Genomic DNA, 10,027 nt, shown 5'->3' with positions numbered 1-10,027 from the left:
GAAGGTACAAACAATAAAAAGTTAATTAGGAATGCATGTCATGATGTAGGTACAAAAAATGAAATGGAAATTAGTAATGCATGTCATGAGGGGGAGGTAATCAGGGTCAACAGCTTTATATAAGTTATATGAACTTTTTCTGTTTCATTTGCCATTAAAATAAATCATTCATGATGGCAACGTGCCAATTTTAGGAAAAAATTATACTGCTGAGTTAACATTTTTTATATTGTGACCTTTATCAAAGCACATGAAAATATATTTTTTATAGCTGTGGAAATATATTTTAAAATGTATGGAACTTTTTTAGCATTATTGAATACAAAATAACTTAAAGCTGCATTTAAATAATTTTCTAAGTCTCAAATTTTCAATCAATTAATTGTATGGCAATTGTAATTAATTGATTGCAAGTATAAGAAATGATGAAAATGTGGCATGAATACCTTTTAATGCTTTTTTAAAATCCAATTTGCCCCAGTAGAGATGCCATAATATAATAAAAATGGCAATATAATACAGTTATGGGTTAGCAAGGATTCGGATATTAAAGATATCAGCATGCTTTTAAAATATGTTGATGGTGAAATAAAACCTGAGGTGTTTATCTCAGAAAGAAACTTTTGTTAGATACAAAACACTAGAAAATTGTAACATGAACTGATACTACTACTACTACTACTGCTACTACTACTACTACTACTAAGATTTGGGCTTCAAATGACATATATGCATTCATATATAAAGGTTGACAGCCCCATGGTGATAGAAACTGAAGATTTTATGGTACATCCATAGCATCTCAAAATAATCTGTTAGATAATTCACCCATAGTTCCATAAAAGGGGTTTATTAAGGATCATATGGTATTTTTTGCCTCATCCAAGCAAGATCATTTAAATTTCATACGTAATATTGTTATGATTTTACTGTTTCCAGTTTATATAAGTGAAGCATCTTCATACATCACCGTATGACTTACAACCCATCTTTTCTGATATTCCATAGGATACACAGCACTAGAGCAAAAACCAGAAAGTGGTCTGGTAATTGATCAGAGCACCCTTGATGTTCTTAAAGATGCTGGCCTGCTAATAACCAAAGACAGACTTCGTGTTGGAGATGTCATTGGTCAAGGTTTGTAATAAAAGCTGCCATAACTTGACTCTTGAGTTCATCACAACTCTATATTATATATATATTCCCTCACATGAAGTTGGAATGCATAAGTGCAAGCTTTAACATTTATCTTTAGATCTTTAATACTGAAACAGTGTATCTAGAATAATTTGAATGAGTTATTTTCCCTATATGAAGAGACAAATCAATTCATCATACTGAAGTCAGGTTAAAAGTGTCAAAATAATGTGCTATTTATACCTTATGAAGGTATTCATCTTCTGACAAAATCAGAAAGAGAGGGTAGATGATGAATTAGAATTTGGGTAGATGAGAAATTAGAAAAACAATTGGGTAAATGAGACATTTGAAACAGAATTGGGTAAATAAGGAATTAGAACAAATAATTGTGTAGATGAGAAATTCAAAAGATAATTGAGTAGATGATGAATTATAAACATAACTGGATAGATGAGGAATTGGTTTTCCAATTAGGACGCATTCAAATATGCAGGAAATTTAAGGAATGACATATTTGATGCAAAGTTCATTGATTCTCTTTGTAGTATGTGTCTGTAATTTCCCAGGTATTCTATCAATACTGGAAATTGATTTGAAATAATTAAAGCTTATTTATTGTGAAACAGATTTTAAATGTATTTCAGCCTCGTTTAATTAAATAGTATAGATTAGTACACTAAGTGACTTCTTTGATGCTAAATAATTAAAATACAGGTATTTGTCCACAATTGTTCTGTTTATTGGCCAATAGAGTTGTCTGACAATATAGATTTTAACAGAGTTGTATATACAAGGACATTAATTTTCGTTTGCGGACATCCAACGTCATGAATCGGTCTGAGGTCACCAAAGCATAGCATAGGTAATCATCACCAACTCCTGGAGTGACCATCCATTGTATTTTGCTGTCAGCTGGAGAGGCTTTAAGACGTTTGGTACATTTGGAGACATCAAAGTGAAAGATGGGATACAAGCTAGCAAAATCCTCAAACCCAATGTCCACTTCATGATACTAATGCATTGCTTTCATCAAGATCATGTACACGCGAGAGTATTTTCGAGTAGTCAACGCAACGTTACATTCAGGTATTCACTCAGGAATTTGACTGGAGCTGATATGGATGTGAATGCAAGAGAGATTGAGATGTTTGACGATGTGCTTGTTTTGAAGTTGACCACCGTTACAATGGTCTGCCAGTTGAAACGTCATGAAAACAGGTCTGGGAAGTTCGCTTCCTGAATTGGTGGCAACTCTCCATGAGGTATTAGTCTGTTCAGCGAGAAACTCTTCCATGTCGATATGGTGTTTTTCAAAGTACCGTTTTTTTGGTGAATTGGGCTAATGTCATTTCCAATTCGAGCATGTGTGCAGTAGAGGATGTGATTTTGGGCATCCACAACAAAAAACGAATCATGATGAATTGTCCATTAGCTACTTCCCCCCTTTCTGTATGTATTGAGCTGGGGAATCTCTTTCCAGCACAGGCATGCGTTTGATACCTCGGAACATGGTGTGCATATCTCGATATACGCCAAAGATACTGCTGAGAGGAAGAAACAGGCCTACCTCATCAACATCATCGGTGAACGCATTTCATTTTATCATCGACATCAATATAAATGTGACCCTGACCAAATTCATAGGCATAGACAAGATCACAGCGACACATCATAAAATGCTCTACTCATCTGACATGCTCAACATGACCTATGATAAGGAACTCCTGTTGAAGCATTGCACTTCCTGATACATCAATAATATTCCTCAAGTTGTCGTATCATTCCTCCTAAATGAAACAAAGGATTTAAAACATGGTATTTTAATATTTTTTGTTGCTATCTGCTGGTTCTTATGTCTAAACTGCTAAACCAATTATCAGAGGTATCTCTGTTAAGGTGAAAGACTGAATATACAATGGGCACCACTCCACGATGAGCTTCAAACAAAAAACGATGATGGTACATACATTGTCCCCCTTATTCGTTGACAAACAAGTACACGATGGAATAGCCAGTCATGCTAAACCTTACTATGTGTCTGATTTTCGTCTGTATGCTCCTCACCTCTCCTTCCTCATTCACTTTGTAACGACTAAACACAGGATGTATTTTCACATCATGTTTAATCTTAGCCAAAAATTCGTTGAAAAGAGTAGTTCTTGTGTTTTCATAATAATATTTAATCGATCTGATATTTTTACCACCACAACACTGGTGCACTTGGAGTTGACCTCGAACTCCTTTCTGAAATCCGAAGCAGGGTTTCATCCCTTGACTTTCACGCTTGATGAGAGCATACTTGTACAAGACCTGTTGCACTTTTACATGCTATCCTGAGGCAGCCACACACTCTTTTGAGTCCCATGTAGAGGCATTTTGCTATGTAATACACACTAAATTTTTATGTCACAGAAATGAACAAGCATTTAGAGAAATGAATAAAGGACATTTATACAGCATCTATATTGCTGCAAGGATAGACCAAAACCTTATCCTAAGTAAAAACTAACAAGCAATTAGATACATAAATACAAGACTATATTTTATAGCATCTCTATCATTGCAATGATAGACCAGAATCTTTACCTAGTATCAGCGAAACGGAGAATTATGCATCAAGTTGCTGATAATCCAGGAAGATATTTTATTATTCGCCATAAGATCGCTTGTAGACTCGGAGTCATCACTCATTCGGTGTCAGGTACTAAAGTGCCTTATCCAATATCAAATGTAGCTCTGTATGATCTCATCGAGCGCATACCAAAAGACCTTCAGGTGATGTCAAGGGGAGACTATGACCATACGCTCATTAATGAGTTCAAGACCATTGCTGGACGAGAGATCATCACCACGCAGCAGTACATGACGCAATTGCAAGACCAATACAAAGCATGCACTGGAATAACTTCCAAGCTCCTTCAACTTCAGCAAGAGGTTCTCAGTCAATCCCATCTAGCTACTATTGAGAAAAAATACCCCAAATCGATAAACGACAACCCAATTAGGTCACACTTCTACCGCCTCATAAACATACCGAAAAAGTGTACGGCAGTGCTGATAAAGTATTTATCTACGATCATTCTCATGTACCTCAGCATGGAGTTGACAAACAACTTCGGCAGTGCATTCTACATCAAACCATCCAACAAAAACTATGTACACACACAGCCTTCAAACTCAGAGTCGCCTTCAACATTAATCTTCTCAAGGAACTCAAGAGCATCGATGTGTGGATCAGATCCACATTGTTAATCATGTATCCCAGTGATGATTTTAGCAACATCATCAACATTGCCTGGTCATTTATACAACATCGCATCGAAGATTAGCAAGAGTCAGGATTGGCTTGGATCCTCGCCGGAGTCAATTCTATCTCGTCAGAAACTTGCAAATTCGCACCGTTGAATGGAAGTAAGTACGTGCCTCTTCCCGAATCAGTCTTGGCTACTAAAGCCCGCATCAATGTCAAGAACAACGATGACTACTGTCTCGTGTGGGCTATACTTTCTGTTCTACATCCTGCAGAGGACAATGCTGATCGTGTCTCAAAGTACAGGCTGTATTTGATACCATCAAAACCAACGGAATCAACTTTCCATTAGCAGGCAAATATGTTTCTAAACTAGAATTGCTCAACGAATGACTTTCCATCAATGTGTTTGGACTGAGAAAAAATCAGGCGATAAGCATTCATGGTCTATCCACTAATGATCTCCACAACAGACTGAAAATGTAGCATCAATTTACTGCATCACCAAGATCATTTCATGCACATCAAGGACTTAAGTCAATTATGTCAATCTCAGGACAGCCAGCATAAAAATCATGACTATTTCTGTTCTTTTTACTTACAACGCTCTCTACAACCAGCACAAGTTCAAGAATTCATCTCGTCTGGATAATGCCAAGAATTATAGATGGTATAAGTACCACATGACACGTTCATATTCGAACATCACCGCAAAAAATAAGCTGATCCTTTTTATATCATCTTTGACTGCAAGGACAAACTTGTAAAAGTAGAAGGATCTTCACCAGATCAAGCCATTCTTTCCCTCAGGTGGAACATAAACATGTCCCATGCTCGGGTTTACGGTATGCTGTTCCGTCGATGAATTCCTGTCATCGGAATATCATCAGCATCGTGGTGATTATTGCATTGTCTGGTTCTTTGCGCAACTCACTTCAGAGCTGAAATGTATTCAAGAAATACGCAAAAATCCAGCACCGATCACTTCACTCACTCCGTCACAACTGCAACAACATAAGACAGCTCAGCAATGTCACATCTGCGAAGAGTACTTTCAACCCTGTGACAGCAATGTGAGATACCATATCACCGGTCGATATCGAGGGGCTGCTCAGGCCAATTGCAACTTGCACGTCAAAGAGCCGAAATTCCATCCCATCAGTGCTCATAATCTATGTGGATATAATGGGCATTTCATCTTGGCAGTTCTTAATCATACACACATCAAAATGATTCTCCCCAAAGTGAGAACTAAAATCAAATGTATCCCCAACAGTTTTGAAAAGCACATGTTGAACACCATTGGACCGTTCCAATTCATTGATTTATTTCAGTTTATGTCCACGTCACTGAACTCGCTAAACACAGTCCTAAGTTTACTCACTTAGGCAAGGAATTTGGTCACCATGCCGATCTTCTCAAACAAAAAGGAGTCTATCGCAGCAAATACATCAACGCCTCCTCACAATTCAATTAAACCGTCGCTACCCCCTCAAAAAGATTTTTGTTCTCATCTCAGCCTAATAGGGGTCACCCATGATGAATACCAATACGTGAAGAAACTATGGAAAGAATTCGACTGTCACATTCTCAGAGACTATCATGATGTTTATCTTAAAATGGATATGCCTCACTCATTACCAGCTCGATCTCCTGTGGTATTTCTAATCACTTGGACTCTCCTGGAATGCTATGCTCAAGCACACTGGCATGACCTTAGGACTGTTCACCGATCCATACATGTTCATGTTCACCAAACATATGATACTAGGTGTTATCTCCGTCATCAGTCAAAACCACACTGTGGCCAGCAATAAATACATGAAAAACTTCGAACCCACCAAACCACCTGTGTATATTAAGAAACAAGATGGCCGCTACGGCTTAACCGGCTTGAAGCAGCTGTTCCTTTTTTTAGTGCCGTTTGCATGATATTTGTGCTTCTTGCCTGTCTTCATCTACGTTATTGTGTTCTTTATGTATTGGCTGTTCAATTCGTAATTGTTTCTTCATCTCCTTGTTTTGGAAATGAGAACAATTAGACTTTTTCTAAGCTATCTTGCTCCACTGTTTTTGAGCAAACCGCCATCTCCTGATACTCGCCAGTCAACCCGTTTATGCTGTGATGGACCCTAATTAATTGCTTTAAATGGTCACTCCTTGGCTCTCCACATTACATTGTGCTCTACACTAAACGAACTGGTACTACATTCATCATTACCTAAATGTAAACAGAAGCAAAATAGAACCATTGTTCCAAGGCTGGCCGGCGTAAAACAGGAAGAAGAATTCTAGTTATCCCCTTATTTTGGCTCAACAATTTAAAAAAGATCGATAGTTAATTTAGATAATCTAATTCAAATCCCTATTAGTTCGTCAACCTTTGTGTCAACTATCCAAGAAGTACCTCTGCGTATTGCATTATTCAATACCCAGGCAGTAGGACCACCAGAAAAGCGCACATAGATAGTTAATTTTATCAACGACCAGAATATTAACATCTTTATCCTGACAGAAACATGGCGAAAAGCATCAGGCGATGAGCCCAAGTGTGTGGATCTAACACCCACTGGTTACTCCACACCACAACATTGAATTTCCACCACACATCGTCTGAACTAGTCCAAACCACACTCACACTGGAGCAAAGGTCAGTCCATTTTTTCTGCCTATACCGCCTTCTTCCTAGTAGCTGGCTGAATCTCTCTTTTTAGAGCAATCTCCGAATCTCATGCAGTATGGAAATTCAAGGAGTCAGTTAACCCACCCACCCACCCATAAACATGATCACATTTTAGACTGGATTCTTCATATACCTGATGACAACATTCTACGGTCCTCCCTGGTATCCCATGACCTTGTAACAGATCACCTCTGCATTATATGCCATCTTGACATATCAGTCCCTAATCCTCCACCTTTATCTGCTACTAAGAGAAACCTCCGTATGATAAATAGAACCAAACTAATGCACAACATCCAAGAAAACACAACAACATGCTTAGCTCCTACAGCAGAACAACTCGATAACTGCCTGTGTTCATTGCTCGAGAAACATGCCCCAGCTACCAAGTGCAGAGTATCATTTCAAAAGTGTTCTCCATGGCATAACAGTGTTAGGGACCAGCTTTGCACTGCTAAAAGAGATGACCGTACAGCTGAGAGGCTTTGGCTTTCCACCAGACTCACTATTCATAAGCAGATCTATGAAGCCGCTAAGAAGAATGTCACAAATATAGTCCATGCAGCGAAATCATCCCACTATACTACTAAGATCTTGGAAAGTTTCAGCTGCAAAGAGCTCTTCGAGATTACTAACAAGCTAATGTCAAGCAACAAATCCACACCACTTCCAACAACCTTCTCTCCAGTCCACCTTCCCCACATGTTTGCAAATTTCTTCTGTGACAAAGTTCAAACCATTAAAGATAAGCTTGACACCATAATTTCGATTGACTCGTCATCACCATACAGTTGTGATGCAGAATTTGAGCGGAAGCATTAGCAGCATTTGAACCCGTCTCTATGGATTTCGTACGTACAGTCGTGATGAAGAGTGCACCAAAGTCATGTGAACTTGATCCAATTCCAACATCACTGCTGCTTGAGTGCTTATATCCAGTATTGCATTCACTAATTGATGTTATTAATACCTCTCTCTCTCTCATCCGGGGAATTCCCATCATTTTTCAAAATTGCCATTGTAAAGCCTCTGCTGAAGAAACCAACACTAGACCATAATGATTTATAAAACTACTACCCATTTTCTAGTATCCCATTCCAATCAAAAATCTTAGAAAAGGTTGTTCTATCCCAGCTTGTATCTCATCTGAATTCAAACAGTCTTTTTAGCAATAACCAATCTGCATATTGATTTCGCCATAGTGCTGAAACTACTCTTCTAACAGTAGTTGATGACATTCTCTCTGCGTTGGATAGCGCTAAGATTACAGTGCTCACCCTTCTTTATTTGTCTGTAGTATTTGACACAATGGACCATGCAATATTACTTCATCGTCTGCAGCATGTATTTGGCATTGACGATACAGCCTTACTGTGGTTCAAGTCCTACTTGGTCAACAGGACACAAATTGTATCTGCAAATATAATTCGCTCCAGCCCAGTTGATCTATGTTGTGGTCTGTCGTTGGACCTGTTCTTTTCATTCTTTACACTCAGTCAATCTCAAGTGTCATAGATCATCATCCAGTGTCTTACCAATTGTACGCTGATGACACGCAAATATACAAATCTAGCCACCCAACTGAAGTTTATGCTACCATCCAAGGTGTAAAGATGTGCATTTCTGATGTGAAATCATGGATGACATGTAACAAGCTGCAGATGAAGGATGATAAAACTGAGGCAATTCTGATCACAACACAAAGGCTTTCTCATTCACATCCTTTACCTCAAACAATATATATATATATCAGCAACACCAACATTAAATTCACACAATCAGTACGAAACCTTGGTGCTACTCAGGGCAGTACTCTTACACTGCACCAACATGTCATGAACATATGCAAGGCGGCATATCTTGAGCTGAGACGTATCAGCTCCATTCACAAATATCTTTCAGTTGATGCCACTAAAACACTTGTGTGTTCATTAGCATTTTTAAGAATGGACTACTGTAACTCAATTCTGTCTGGTTTATCTTAATATCTACTCCAGAAACTTCAAAACACAGCTGCTCGGATCATACTTAGAGTACCACGATCAGAGCACACCTCCCCGCTGCTCTATTCCCTACACTGGCTATCCATTCGATTCAGAATCAAACATAAAATTTGTTCTCTGTGGTATGTTTCACTGTCGGACTCCAGTCCAACATACCTATGAATTCACCCACGTTTACACACCAGCAAGATACTTACGCTCCTCTTCTGACAATCGTATACTCATTATTCCCACTATGAAAACAAAGTCATATGGACAGTGTTCTTTTGTATACCAGGACCCAGCAGCATGGAATGAATTGCCCACTGAACTTAGACACAAAGACACAGCGAACCCATTCAATAGTGCTCTTAAAACTCACTTATTTTGACTGCAAGAACAAACTAAAAGACCTAATAATGCTTCCTACCTTTAACATTTTCAGCATGTTTTTTATGTTTTCTAATTTTATGATGTTTGTTTTTGTAATCATATCATTATATATGTTTTATATATTATAGGTGTTGTCTAATGTTGTAAAGTGCTTAGAGCTTCTAAAGATTATGTACAATTCCTCCAGGAAATAAAGCAAGATATATCTAGATGGCAAAGGCTATGTCATCGAGGTAGATCTTAAGTATACAAAACACATTCACGAACTTCATAACTAGTATCCCTTCTGTGCTGAATAAATTCTTGTGGACAACTTGATGCTCTCTCATGAATACCTACAAGAAAAGAAACAGTCCAGACTCAGAGATGCTAAGGTAAAACAACTCATACCCAGTCTCAACTACAAAAAACACTACAAAATGCATTATCACCTACTCGAACAAGCTCTCTGGCATGGACTCGTTCTAGAAAAAGTGCATCGAGTACTCAAACTCAAGTAATCTCCTTACATCGATCTCAATATGATACAATGCGCTAAAGCCACCACAAACTTCGACAAAGACTTCTTTAAACTAATGA

This window comes from Sinohyriopsis cumingii, chromosome 11 (assembly GCF_028554795.1).
Source record: "Sinohyriopsis cumingii isolate HCF-2022 chromosome 11, ASM2855479v2, whole genome shotgun sequence".
Taxonomy (NCBI): Eukaryota; Metazoa; Mollusca; class Bivalvia; order Unionida; family Unionidae; genus Sinohyriopsis; species Sinohyriopsis cumingii.
The sequence above is the reverse complement of the archived record's forward strand: the minus strand, read 5'-3'. Positions refer to the sequence as shown.